Source organism: Eumetopias jubatus, unplaced genomic scaffold (genome assembly GCF_037043125.1).
Source record: "Eumetopias jubatus isolate StellerSeaLion01/CBP00866 unplaced genomic scaffold, mEumJub1_p1.0 scaffold_1, whole genome shotgun sequence".
In the NCBI taxonomy this organism is placed as follows: Eukaryota; Metazoa; Chordata; class Mammalia; order Carnivora; family Otariidae; genus Eumetopias; species Eumetopias jubatus.
In genome coordinates, this window is record NW_028274807.1 from 128541942 (window position 1) to 128557107 (window position 15166).

The 15166-nt window shown below is 39.2% G+C and overlaps 1 protein-coding gene across 1 annotated transcript in view; it reads right to left on the minus strand.

Moving 5' to 3' along the window:
• NEK11 (NIMA related kinase 11) overlaps positions 1 to 15166 on the minus strand; it is a 243807-nt gene that overhangs the window by 109943 nt on the left and 118698 nt on the right.

Below are 15166 nucleotides of genomic sequence, written 5' to 3' on the forward strand. Positions count from 1 at the left end.
TTTCAAGATCTTGCATCCACCTGCTTAGCACATAAAATGATGTCCATTAAAGCATAAAAGTGTATTATCTCAGTGAGATTGTGGCTTTTATGGCCATTACAATAACACTGGCAACATCATTTCTGCTTATTAATGATTTCACACCCATGAAATTCAAATAGAGTAGGTTTTCTACCTTAGAGCGCCATATTCATGAACGGAGATCCTGCTGCTTCATTATCCTTTATGCCAGTTTATTAAAAATTGTTTAACAGGGCAGTACAAATGGAGAAATTATCCATGATATCCAGGAATACTTAATGTTGGCTTCCAGTGTCTCACTTCATGCCTAGAAGAACAGTTCTCAAAAAGTGGTCCAGGGGTCCCGGGAGTCCCCAAGACCCTTTCAGAGGAATCCAAAATCTAAATTACCTTCATAACAGTACTAAGATCTTATCTGCCTTTTTCACTTTCATCCTCTCATGAGTGCATGGTGGAGTTTTCCAGACACTATATGACATGTAATGTCACAATAAATCTAAATGCAAAGCAGATATGAGAATCTAGCTGCCTTCTATTAAGCCAGTTACTTTTTAAAAACTGTAAAAATGTAAAACAATGCCACTCTTCTCAATAATTTTTTTTAATTTTGGAAAACATAACCAATTTTCATTATATGCAACAACATGGATGAACCCTGAGGACACTTTGCTAAGTGAAATAAATCAGTCACAGAAAGACAAACACTGCATGATTTCACTCATATAAGGTATCTAAAATACTCAAATTCATAGACTCAAAGAGTGGAATGGTGGTTGCCAAGGGCTGGAGGAAGGGAGAAATGGGGAGTTATTAATCAATGAGCATAAAGATTTAGCTAAGCAAGATAAGTTCTAGACATCTGCTGCATAACACTGCACCTATAATCAACAATACTATAGTACACTGAAACATCTAAAAGGGCAGATTTCATGTTAATTGTTCTTACAACAATGAATTAAAATTTAAAAAAAATTAAAATTAAAGACTAGCTGTCCTGTCAGGGTGCCCCCTAAGAGGAGTGCCCCATGACTCACTGGTTTACATCTACTTGAGCTTCAGCTATTCTGCCAAGGTGCCCTCTATGCATAGAGCCCCGGGACCCCCTGCACCCACATCAGCTTTATCTGTCCTGCCATGGTGCCTTCAGTACTTAGAACCCTGGGTCCCCCTGACCTGCACCTACTTCAGCTTTAGCTATCCTGCCAATGTACCCTCTGTGCATAGAACCCTGGGACACCCCCCCCAACCTACACCCACTTCAGCTTTAGCTATCCTGCCAGGGCACCCACTGCATGGAGAATCCCGAGACCTCCCAGCCCACACCAGCCAGTTCTAGCCAGCCAGTAAAAGTCACCAAATACACATAGGGGACAACCATATACAAGACCATTTCTTCAAGGTGAGGAGTAGTTGTTCCACCTAATCCAGAGAAACAAATAGAAAGTCAAGCAAAATGGGAGACAAAGGAATATGCTCCAAAACAAAGGCCAAGACAAAACCTCAGAAAAAGAACTAAATGAAACAGAGATAAGCAATATGCCTGATAAAAAACTTAAAGTAATAATCATAAAGATACTCACCAGGCTGGAGAAAAGAATGGAAGAACTCAGTGAGATCTTCAATAAGGAGAGAGAAAATATAAAAAAGAAACCCAAATCAGAGCTGAAAAATACAATAACTGAAATAAAAAACACACTAGAGGGAATCAACCAGTAGATTAGCAAATGCAGAAGAACATATCAGTGATCTGGAAAACAGGGTGATGGAAAGCACCCAAGCTGAAAGCAAAAAGAGAAAAGAATTTAAAAATGAGGATAGGTTAAGGGATCTCTTGGACAATATCAAGCAAACAAACATTCCATTATAGGTGTCCCAGAAGAAGACACAGTGGTAGGAACAGAAAACTTATTTGAAGAAACAATAGCTGAAAACTTCCCTAACTTAGGAAAGGAAATAGACATCCATGTTCAAGAAACACAGAGAGTTCCAAATAAGATGAACCCAAGGAAGTCCACACCATGACACATAATAACTGAAATGTCAAAGATTAAAGATAGATTTTAAAAGCAGAAAGAAACAAAAGTTTCATCAAAGAAAACCCTATTAGGCTATCAGCTGATTTTTCAGCAGAAACTTTGCAGGCCAGCAGAGAGTAGCATGATATATTCAAAGTGCTAAAAGGAAAACACCCATGACCAACAATACTCTACCTGGCAAGATTATCATTCAGATTTGAAGGAAAAATAAAGAGTTCCCCAGACCAAAAAAAAGTTAAGAAGTTTATCACCACTAAACCAGCCTTATAAGAACTGTTAAAGGAACTTCTTTAAGTGGAAAAGAAATGGCCATAATTAGACATAAGAAAATTATAAATAAAAAATGTAAAATATGACAGCATACACATAAAATGTGGAGGAGGGAGTAAAAAAAAGGTTTTTTTTTTTAGAATGTGTTTAAACTTAAATAACCATCAACTTAATATAGACTGCTATATACTTAGGATGTTACACATGAACCTCATGGTAATTACAAACCCGAAACTTATAATAGATACACAAAAATAAAGAGAAAGAAAGCCAAACATTACACTACAGAAACTCATCAATCACAGAGAAAGAGAGCAAGAGAAGAAGAAAGGAACAGAGAAGAATCACAAAAACAACCAGAAAACAAGTAACAAAATGGCAGTAAGTACATACCTATCAATAATTACTTTAAATGTAAATGGACTAAATGCTCCAATCAAAAACACAGGGTGGTGGAATGGATAAAAAAACAAGACCCATCTATGTGCTGCCTACAAGAGATGCACCTCAAACCTAAAGACACATACAGACTGAAAGTGAAGGGATGGGAAAACATTTACCATGCAAATGGAAACAAACAAAAAAGCCAGGGTAGCAATACTTAATATCCAACAAAATAAAAAAAAAAGAAAGACTGTAACAAGGGACAAAAAAGGGCATTACATAATGATAAAGGGATCAATCCAACAAGAGGATGTAACAATTGTAAATATCTATGCACCCAACACTGAAGCACCTAAATACATAAAGCAAATACTAATGGGCATAAGGAGAGAGATTGATGGTAACACAATAATAGTACAGGGCTCTAACACCCCACATCTAGGCAGAAAATCAAATGAGTGTCTTTGAATGACCCATTAGATCAGATGGGCATAACAGATGTATATATATATATATTCAACATTTGACATTCCATAATTCCATAATTTGACAGTCCACTCAAGAACAGCATATATATATGCATACATATATATATATATATGACATTCCATTCAAAAACAATGCCTATTCTTTTCAAGTGCAAATAGAACATTATCCAGAGTAGATCACAGGTTAGGCCACAAAACAAGTCTCAATAAATTAAAAAAAAATGAAATCATACCATGCATCTTTTCTGACCACAAGGGTATGAAACTAGAAATCAGTCACGAGAAAAAAAACTGCAACACACACAAGCATGTGGAGGCTAAACAAGATGATAAACAACCAATGAGTCAACAAAGAAATAAAAAAATATATGGAAGCAAATGAAAATAAAAATACATGGTCCAAAATCTTTGGGACACAGAAAAAGCAGTTCTAAGAGGGAAATATATAGCAACACAGGCCCACCTCAAAAACAAGAAAAACCTCAAATAAGCAATCTAACCTTACACCTAAAGAGACTAGCAAAAAAAAACAAAACAAACAAAACCCAAGGTGAGTAGAAGGAAATAATAAAGATCAGAGCAGAAATAAAAGACACCGAGACTGAAAAAATCAATGAAACCACGAAGCTGGTTCTTTGAAAAGATAAACAAAATTGATAAATCCTAAGCCAGACTTATCAAGAAAAAAAAAAGAACCCAAATAAATAAAGTCAGAAATGAAGGAGAAGTAACAACCTACGTCACAGAAATACAAAGGATTGTAAGAGACTACTGCGAAAAAATTAAAACAAAACAGTAAAAGCACTAATAAGCAAACAAATTTAGGAACTCAGGAATGAAGAAGCTATGGTAAAAAAGTTCAATAGGTTTATTCGAGTTAAAATTCCAAGAAAATCTCATTTTTTTTAGATTTTATTTTATTATGTTATGTTAGTCACCATACATTACAGCATTAGTTTTTCATGTAGTGTTCCATGAATCACTGTTTGCGTATAACACCAGTGCTCCATTCAATACGTGCCCTCCTTAATACCCATCACCAGGCTAACCCATCCCCTCACCCCCTCCCCTCCAAAACCCTCAGTTTGCTTCTCAGAGTCCATAGTCTCTCATGGTTCGTCTCTCCCTCCAATTCCCCCGCCTTCCTTTTTTCCTTCCTACTATCTTCTTTTTTTTTTTTTTTAACATATAATGTATTATTTGTTTCAGAGGTACAGGTCTGTGAAAATCTCCTTATTTTAAAGAATAAGGATCTGGAAATTACGGTTTTAGAACATAATGTAATTAATATAAAATTACAAACTTTAACAACGTAAAAACAAGATATAACTAAAATTGGGAGGTAAGGCAAGGAAAAGCCTTACTGTTTTGACTTCCTCATCAAGAAGAACAGGAATTCAACAAATATTATCTAAAGTGACATACATAGATACTAAAATGCCATAATGACTCTAGCCTTCACACATTTTTTATGATCATTATTTTTATCCTTAAAGAATTATTTTAGTAACTAATATTTTTTAAGATTTATTTATTCAGAGAGAGAGAGAGAAAGCAAGAGCACGTGTGCAAGTGGGGGGAGGGGCAGAGGGAGAGAAAGAATCTCAAGCATCTCCGCACTGAGCATGGAGCCTGACATCTTGATCCCACGACCCTGAGATCATGACCTGAGTCAAAACCAAGAGTTGGACGATTAACTAACTGAGCCACCCGAGCGCCCCAGTAACTAATTATCTTTTGTGGTAAAGAAACATTTATCTGAAGTTCAGCAATTACTCGATTTCAGTTTTTGATTTGTTAATTTCAAGTAAAATTACATTTAGTACCTAGGGAAAAAATACCACATTGCTTTTCTATTGCTGCTTTAACGAATTATGGCCAATGTCGTGGCTTACACAATTTAAGTTTGTTATCTTACAGTTCTAGAGGTTAATCCAAAATGGTTTGAGCTGGGCTAAAATCAAGGTATCAGCTGGGCTGCCTTCCTTCTGGAGGCTCTACAAGCCTTATTTTTTTAGTTTCTAGAGGCTGTCTGCATTCCTTGGCTTGTTGCACACACCACACACCGCCCCCGCGCCCCCCCCAGCTTTCTCCATTTTCAAATCCAACAATGTCAAGTCAAGTGCTAATACTGTTACCTTTCTGGTTTTCTCTCTTCTGCCCTCTCTGTTCCACTTTTAAGGACCTTTGTAATTCTATTGAGCCCACCCAGATAATCCAGGATCATCTCCCTATTTTAAAGTCATCAGATTAGTAACTTCAATTCCCTTTTGCCATGTACATTAACATATTCAAAAATTCCATGGATTGGGAGATGGGTATCTTTGGGAAGTCATTATCCTACCTATCACAAACATCCTCAATATTGGTAAAAATGTAACTTTTTTAAAAAAGTGTTAGGGATAGTTTTTTCAATTAATGGTACTGGAAAAATTCCTGAAGATTCTTATTTGAAATAACCTCTTCATTCCTCTCTATTCTTCAGAATTATACCCTTTTTTTTTTTCAAAATTATTGGTGATCACCTTAATGTAGACATACCTCTTATTTCCCAATTCTACACTTCCTGGTGGTATTAATAACATGCTTTCCAAAGTGGCTGGCAGAATACCTTGAATTTAGTAGATCCTCAGTAAATATTTGTTGATTTATATATTAATATAGAAAGTTCAATACAAACACAAGGCAGTATGTCATCAAAAGCAGGAGAGACAAAGTGCTAGGGGAGTTGAAGAGTGGGAAAAACACACCAGTCTACACTGGCTACGTAAGCTTTTAACATCAACAAACATTAATAATATAGTAGTAAAATAATTCCCATAATTATTAAGCATTCCAGCAGCTGTTCTGAGTGTTTTAAATATGTAATTTTATTTATTCCTCATAACCATGCTATGGCATGGATATTATTCATTCTCATCTTACAGATGAAGAAACTGAGGCACAAGATTTAAGTAATTTGACTTAGTTATATAGTGATTGACAAATCCAGAACTCCAACCTAGACAGCCTGACTCTGTAACTTGATCTCTTGATTACTAGTTGAAAATTGGATGAAAGAGTCCATGTTTCTAAGAGTAAAGGAAATATATTATTTTCCTAGGGCTGATGTAACAAAGTACCACAAAGTTACAGGCTAAAAACAACGGAAATTTATTTTCTCCCAATGTGGGAGGTCAGAAGTCTGAAATCAAGGTACCAGCAGGGTTGGTTCCTTCTGGAGGCTCAAAAGGAGCACCTGTTGCATGCCTCTTTCCTACCTTCTGGTGGATGTTGGCAATCCTTGGTGCTCCTTGGCTTGTAGATGCATCACTACAATCTCTGCCTCTGTCCTCCCATAGTCTTCTCAGTGTATTTGTCTTGTTTTCTCTTCAAAGGTCTTGTCTCTGGATTCAGGGCCCATAATAATCCAGGGTAATCTTATGTGATGATCCTTATCTTAATTAAATCTACAAAGACCTTTATTCCAAAGAAGATTACATTCTGAAGTTCCAAGTGGACATATTTTTGGGGGCCACAATTCAACCCACTTCAGGAAGTAACTAAAGGCTTCTGGGTAGAAGAAAACTTCACTATAGGCTTATAAGGGTAGAACCAAGTCTGTTCTGCTTACTACTGTATTCTGTATTCTCTTTTCCCAGCAGAGTAGGCACCCAATAAATATCTGTGGAAGGTTGGCTGTTCATGGAAATGGTGTTCAGGGAACGCTTTGCTGAAGGATGTGAAAGGCAATTGCGTAGAAGCAGGCAGATCAATAAGGATACAAAAGAACAAGGATATAATAGTGCCTACAAAGGTACAAGGATAATGGCAGTGGGAAATTCCTAAAAGGAAGAATTCCAGAATTCCTAGAAAGAAGCCCAGAAAGAAGAGGTTTTTTTTTTTTTTTTTGGTAGTTTTGAAGAGATTGTTACAGAACCAGGCAATGCAACAGCTTTTGAAGCTCACAGAAGCAAACTGCCACTTGAGAAAAGAAAGTCTATTGTAATAAATCTTTCAGAGGAAAAAGAAATACCACTGGCAATTTTTTGGATCACTGTAAAGAACATAGAATTTCAGTCACATAGGAACCGAAGTAAATGGACATTGTTTAGACCACACAAGCATCGTGGAGATGGTAACCCACACAGCATGCTTCTATATGCCAGGCTGTAATAAAAGGACCATTACCCAACAACACACAAGAGGCACGCCACACTGGCTGGCATCCCAGGCCAGCTCTTTTCTGGTCCAGCTATCAGGCCTCTGTCTCCTTATGTAACCCTCTGACTCAGGTTTTGGTAACTGGCTCCACAGATGCCATTAATGACTTAACTATTTCCACCTGACACTTCATCTCTAATTAAATCCTCTCCCCTCTGGGGTTTTCATTTGCCATACATTTCGTCCGAGGCACTATCACGGTTATCTCCGTGCTGGCCCCTGACACAATCTGGAGATAGGACTATGACCAACACCTGTATTAATTTTTTCTATTTAGCAGAGACCTGTCACAGCATCGAGGAGAAACCTCTGGGCTGAAAAAGAATATGGATTTGGGGCTGGGTCCCAGTTCAACAATACCTCTTTCATCCTTACCTCCTTGTCCTTACCTCTAAAAAAGAGTCATTAATACGTGTTGTCAAGTATTTGAGAATTTTAGCAAATCAATCCTTCCTTCCCAAGTAAGAAACAGAAAATGAGGCACACAGAATTTTTTGTGAATTTGAGTTTTAGAGAGTTGAAATGTAAGAGCAACATTTAATAATTGTATTATTGAATTATTGAAACAGACTTCCCATGAGAATAACCTGTAGAACTTTAAAAAAAAAAATTAGGTGCCCAGATTTTTTCCTGGAGCAGTGCTGCCCAAAAAGACTTTTCTGCAATGATGAAATGTTCTAGAGGTATGCTATCCAATACTGTAACCGCTAACCACATGTGAATCCTAAGCATTCTGCCCCCTCCCAGTTCTACTGCAATCTAATTGACATATAACATTATATTCGTTTAAGCACTTAAAATGTGACTAACATGACTGAGAAAAAGATTTTTTAATTTTATTTAATTTTTATTAATTAAAATTTGCATTCAAATAACCATATGTGGCTTAGTGGCTATCAAATTGGACAGCATAATTCTAGACAAATTGTTCTTAGTATGTGCTCCTCAAACCAGCTACAGCATCACCAAGAAACTTGTTAGAAATGCAAATTCTTGGGCGTCATCCCAGACCTACTGAGTCAGAAGCTTTGGAGTGGGTGTGCTGGTAAAGGTTTAACAACTGGCTCTTGAGGAAAGCTCTGATTAGCAGCATTTGCTAATTTCCCTGGTGTAAGCACTCACTCACCATAGCTGATTTCAAGCTACCCACGTGCTATCACTGAACACGAGATAGGAAGATGCACACAGTAGGGTCCAGGAGTCAATATAAGCCAGCTCCCGAGTGCCGCTAAACCCAGCAATCTGTGTTTCAAGAAACCCTCCACGTGATTCTGATGTACAGTATTGTTTGAGAACCACTGATGTAGACCTTCTAAATCAAAGTCTAAGACGACAGACACTATGGTGTTTATATTTTTTAAATTCCCATAAGGGATTCTGGTAAGCAGCCCAAATGAAAAACCTGGACTCAGAATACATATAAGCAAAGTCACCTTGAGGAGGCAGTGGCCAGCTCAGCCTCCTGTGTTTGTGGTATCCTGACTCAGACTATGAAGACCTGCTCTCTCCTGAGCACGGACAAGCCTGAGCCTTGGCCCCTCAGACTAGAGGGTCACACCCAGCCTGCCTTCCCTTAGAGTCGCCATTCCAAACCTTCTCCCCTCTTGACAGGATTAATGATAGCGCAGGCATAACCAACTTAAGGGGCAGACCCAAGACATAAGCAACACTAGCCTCTAACCACAACTCCCACTTTTCTCTCCCACTTAAAAAAAAAAAGATTGAGAATTATATTATTAGGATAACCTAGAATTTGTTCCAATTAATTCTTATCTTAAGAAAATCTCTTACAGATATCCGAAGGCACCTTATAGTTGTTTGTAGCATACGGTAGTCAAAAAATACTGTCTTGAACAAGCCACTGTACCCTTCTTTAAGATAAATACAGCCTGTCTACCAGACTCGTGGTAAGAATCGAGTGATTTAATTATGCATATAAAATCCTATCTGGAATATTCTAATTCCATGTGCAGCCCTAAGGGAGGCAAAATAATACATCTGAAATGAGTACAAACTTTTCCCTATCTTAGAAATCTGTTCAGCCTGCTGAAATTTCTTGCTATTCTTTATAGTCTAACTAAAGGGGAAACTAATAGAATTTTTAGAGCAATTTGCCTAAAACCAGGGGGTCACTTATACATACAGCCTCCAAGGTAGAGCATAGAACAAATCCTCGTGTCTCAGAAAAACATTCTGATTTTATTACAAACCCAAAGCAGAGAGTTCTATTAAAATAAGTGCATGTATTACCTGAGTATTTCCATTGCAAAAGTCATAGTTATGCTCACCAAGCTCTATTTTCATCTGAATTTGGCCTAAATCCCAAATGAGACTACAGTGGAAAACTAATGTATATTCTTGCCCTTATTATGCTCCTTAGTATAAAATATATTTACATTTATAATGTATTTAGGGAAAATAGCTGGAAATTTTAGCTGCCAGTTTATGGGCTCAGAATGGCTGGCAAAGGAGCATCTTTTAAAGAACTCTGTCCCGGGTTCTACTTCTGGGTGTCACAGTGGCATTCCTGACCCACCAATCGGGGGGTGGGGGGCACACACATCTCTGGGAATTTGGCTTGGGTTCTGCGGGCTGTCTACCGTCTTGACAAAGAAGATAATTTTTTTTTATGCTAAGCTAATTGGCCCAGATGGGCATAATTAAGACCATAATTTGACAGGAAGAACTACCCAGCCTGAGCGATTTTATATTTCTCATAAATGCAAAAACTAGAGCAAATAAAAGTATTGTATTCCAAATCATAATTAATATGGTGAAGGTGTTTGTAAGCTATTATCAGAAGGTCTCCTGGGTAGTTAAAAACTGAAATATTATTTATCACCAATTTAGAGGTATTATGTGGAACTTGAGAAAATATTGCAACTTGCTTTGACATTTTATCTTTTTTTTTAGTAAGAAATGGTTGTGCACTTTCTGGTTCATGCACTGTGCAAAGTTCTTTGCTTACCACCTAATTTATTCCTCCCTTTACCCCTGAAAAGTGGGTATTATTATTCCCATTATGCGGATGAGAAAACTGAGGCTTGGCAATAATTTTTTTTTTGCCCCAGTTCACACAGTTGGTAAATGGCTAGAAGTGGGAAAGAGACAGAGTCTGGCTCCAAGTTTCTTTCAGGTACACCAGCAGCTTCCAGTCTAGTGGATTTTTGTGACATGTCTATGGATATTCCAGAAGTTTTAGTCATTCTTCCTTTGCATATATTGGAGGTAAGTTTACCCTGAGTTAGAGAAAAGTACTACATTATAGATTGTTTATTCAAATACTATTTTATTCATCTCAAGCATATGGAATGACTTGCCTCAATGGATGCGTGCGGCATTTATGGAGGGGTGTCTGTCAGATGTCCTTCCAGGAACTTGCTCATTAGCTGCAAAGCACGCAGTGAGCTGGCAGCCTCCAACTGCAGCAGTTGAGGATCTGTTGAGCTGGAGGGGACAGTAGGGCACAGCATTTCTGCCCAACGCAGGATTCCTCTATGGGCCATCTTTGATCCAGAACTCTCCACCGGGTTGACTGAGGCTATCTCAGAGCTCTAGTAAGGCCTGAGGCTATTCTACCCACTCCTCCTGCCTTCCTGCTCACCTATCACAGGGGTCAGACCTGCATCACAGTCTGGAGCCTTTCTTTGCCTACTCCTGATCCCACTCTCATTTTTCTTTCAACAGAAATTACCCTCAATACATCTCCTACACTTCTCTGTCTTAGTGTCTGCTTCCCAGAGGACCCCGCCAATAAAACCACTAAAGAGTTATTTTCACATACAGGTCTCTACCAACCCTATTATAAGAGTAATGCACCAACCAGCATTTGCTCGTGCTCTGTCTTAGGTAAAGTGTTGTCATGGATTCCATGGGGAGACTAAGCTGATGCAAACAAAAGAGATGAGTGTGCACCTGTAACACAGACTATACTTCGTAAAACCCCTTCATTCCCATTAAATGTGTACACTTAGCAAATACATGAAGGAATCTGAGAGGATTACTTTGTGGTGATGTGACCACTTCTATTAAACTAAATACTGTTCTATGGGTAGTGAAGAAAAAGAAACCCTATTTTTGCACAGTGGTGGCTTACATTAGAGATTATTTAAATGGAGGGGTATCTATAAAGGAAGAGGCAAGGTCTAGGGGACTCAAAAAGCATGCATGGAGGATTTACATTCCCATGTCTCTGACACTCCTCCTTTATTTTTCCTCTTCCCAAGATCCATCTGGTAAAATGAGATTACCATCTCCCTTAAGAAGAAAGAGTAAAAGTTATAGGGGAACACCAATGCACACGAATTAGCCTCTCCTGGCAACTTGTTACTCTACTGTTTCCCCAACTGAATCAATGTCTGCAAGAAATGTATGCTGCTCATGACAAAAAGCATTAGTGTTCTTATAGAATTTTCCCCCTAGATTTAATCATTTATTCAACAAATATTTACCAAGCACCAGCTCAGAGCCAGTCACTGTGTCAGCAGGTGGGAATAAAATGAGCCAGACATAGTCCCCGTTCTTGTTGAGCTTAGAGTCCAGCTCAGTCTCTTCAAACTTGAATGCACATACACATCACTGGGATTTTGCAGCTGCTGAGTCAGTAAGCCTAGGGTGGGGTCTGAGATTCTGCATTTCTAACAAGTTCTCGGGATGCTAGTGATGCAGTCCTCAGACCATGGTTTGAGGAACGAAGGACTTTTCTGGTCCATTGGCTTTCAGCTGCTGTGCTGTGACAGGCTTCTGTACTGTGAGCACTTCTCGGAGGTGCCATCAAATTGGAATCAATGAATACTGTCAATATAATGGGAAACATACACTTTTATCATGATGCCTTTTTAGTGGAATTTTGAGTTGTGAGATCAACATTTGTAAGAGTATGATTTACTGAGAGTAAAAAGTAAGAGGTGAGGTATGGAATGACATCAAGATGGCTCAATGGCCTTCTGGGAATAGGTGAAAATGTGGCCTCTGAACACACCTGCACAATCAGGACACTGACCCACTCTCGTCATCAATAACACAGAGCTAATGGGGCTAAGGGAAAAAACTGTTTTAATTTTCCAAAACTTGCTTTTTCTTAACCAATAGTCACCTTTTTAAAAAATTTCATTTATTCATTTGTCAGAGAGAGCACAAGCAGGGGGAGCGGCAGCCAGAGGGAGAAGCAGGCCTCCCGCTGAGCAAGGAGCCCAATGTGGGACTCGATCCCAGGACCCTGGGATCCTGCCTGAGCCAAAGGCTAGTAGTCACTTTCTAGCCCTCTCTAGTATACCACTAAAATTTCTCATCGAGAACACTATGAACACACAAAGGTTAGTCTTCTTCAAAATGTGTAATCTCACAAATAAAAGGAGGCCAAATATATAGCTAGAGAACATATATTCATAAGCAACCACTTATGCCAACTGTTAAATTATTATCTCTTAGAATGGGGCTGAGGATATGGAAGGCAGAGGAAAGGAAGGAAGTTCATTTAGTTCTAAGCTGCGTGAAGCCAGGAAAGCAGGCCATGTGGGGTTAAGCTGGGGTTGGGTTTATTCGTTTTTCCTAGATTCACAGAAGAAAAACGAATCTGAGATATAAAATGGGTAAAGTCACTTCGCTCTCTCTACAACCCCAAATGCCCATGTACAAAATGCAGTGAAAGCCTGCAGGCATCTTAAACTCATCTACAAACATGTACTTAGCTGGCCAATCTCTAAGAGTAAGAACTTCCATTAATAATTTAAAGGAGCCATGGCCGGGAAAAGAAACTAGGACAGGCCCAGGGGTGAGCAGGAAAGACACGGTTAGCTGTGAAGCTAGGGATGCAGAGTTACACTACACATTCCTAAAATGTAATCTGACGTGTGGATACCAGTGCACAGAAAAATGAGTGTATAAAGAACTCTTCCCACGATCTCAGAAAGAAGTCTAACTTGTGAGCTGCAAATGCCGGCAATGTCACAAACATCACTTTCTGTAGACAGATGTGGGGAAATGGACTTTTTTAGAATAAGTCAAATTCATTACACTGCTTGCACACAGACACGCTACTATGAAACATGGCAATCACTTTGAACCTTCCTTAGGCTTCCTATTTTTCTATTTTGAATTTTTTTTTGGAAGCAAGAGAAGAAGAGAAGGCAGTGGAAAATGCTGTTAGTCCCGAACAACAGACGGTATTAGGTACTGCTGCCACAGTTCCCTGCCAGGAAGGTTTTTTTGTTTGTTTGGGAGATGTGCTATTTCACTTCCAAAACTCAGAGACTCCGACAAGTGAACACAGGAGGTGGCTGATAGTGCCGAGGTCCTCGCTGCTACAAAACAGGCCCTCTACGAAGATCAGAGAAGACACATTTAAATTCCTATCACAAATATCTAAATTCAAGCCTGGCCTAAACAAACACCGACGGAAAATACTTCAATCCCTTCAAAAAATTAGCATATGAATCAAGATGGTTATTGGACTGGAAGCGAACGCTATCCGCTACAGCTCTCTTAGTTTTCTGTGACAGCTTAACTTCCTTCGGGCATCGGAGCGATGTTCTCCTGTTGGTGGGTGCGGGAGCCCTGGGCACAGCTGTGAAACTTGCAGGCATGGAAAATAATTTCATCAGCCAAAGAAAAACCATTCTATGTTATGTCCAAAGTGCTGTCTGAAGCACACAGTATCAGAGGGTGTAGTCTATTCTATTCTGCAGTCTATCTGACCTTAAAGCCATGATTGGTGCTTATTTAATTTTCTCCCTAATTGATTCATTCCAAACATGACCCATGACAGGACCAGCAAGGCCACCGAAGCATGCTCTCCGGCCTACCAGCAGCACCTTCAGTGTAACAACTGCTGTGTTAATTTATGTAGGGTGAAGGGATAGACCATGCAATCACATACAGCTTTCGCAGGACAGAAAATTAGTTTGAGGGGTCCAGAGGTGCTGGTTTTCTCTAGGAGTAGCTGATGTTCTTGGGGACCGATTTTCCTCTTATTTCTCTCCTGCCTGTTTAGGACACAAGAGTGAAGTGGCCAGTGGGGCAGGTGTTAATCTGCATCCACTTCAAGTTTTCAAATTGGATACAATCCTTTAAATTTCAGTTAGAGGCACCTACCCAGCTTCTCCTATGGAAGGAATGGTCTAAATTATTAAATAATGCCTCAGGGTGGAGAATCAGCACATCTTTACTCAATATTAGATTCATTTTAATTACCCTCTAGAGCGGAGGAAATTAGAGTGTCTGCAGGAGCCTTTATTCCTGGGTGTAAGTACGAGAGTCAGGTGGAAACACTACCATGCAACGCAAATTTAACTTGGTGGCATCTGTGACAAATCTGAAATAAAACCACCATCAATTTATATTTAGAAATGAAGTCTTTAAGACATCTAAAGCTCTGGGAGTGATGGGACATCTAGGAACATAGACGTGACACCTCCCAGCGCTTTGTCTTTTTTGAGGTCTACTGAGCCAGGCAGCTCTACCAGCTTCTCTGGGCTGGGTTTTGGAGTCCGGGCTGTTATTTTTTGTTCTAGTATGTTCGGGCTGCTTTCAGAGGACATGAGGTCCTATGAGACTTGCTGGTATGGGTTCCTGCCACACCAGTGTGACACCTCCAACTATAAAGCCTGAAGAGAGGAGCTAAGGGATCTCAGGCCCTCATCTTTAAGCCAATTTTCCTCTGGAGAGAAGACCCCAAAACTCTGTTAACATTCCTTGTGGAAGGCAATATTGCTCAGTTGACATTAGAAGATGTCATTATCTGGACTAAGGACTTTGTGTCCCAAG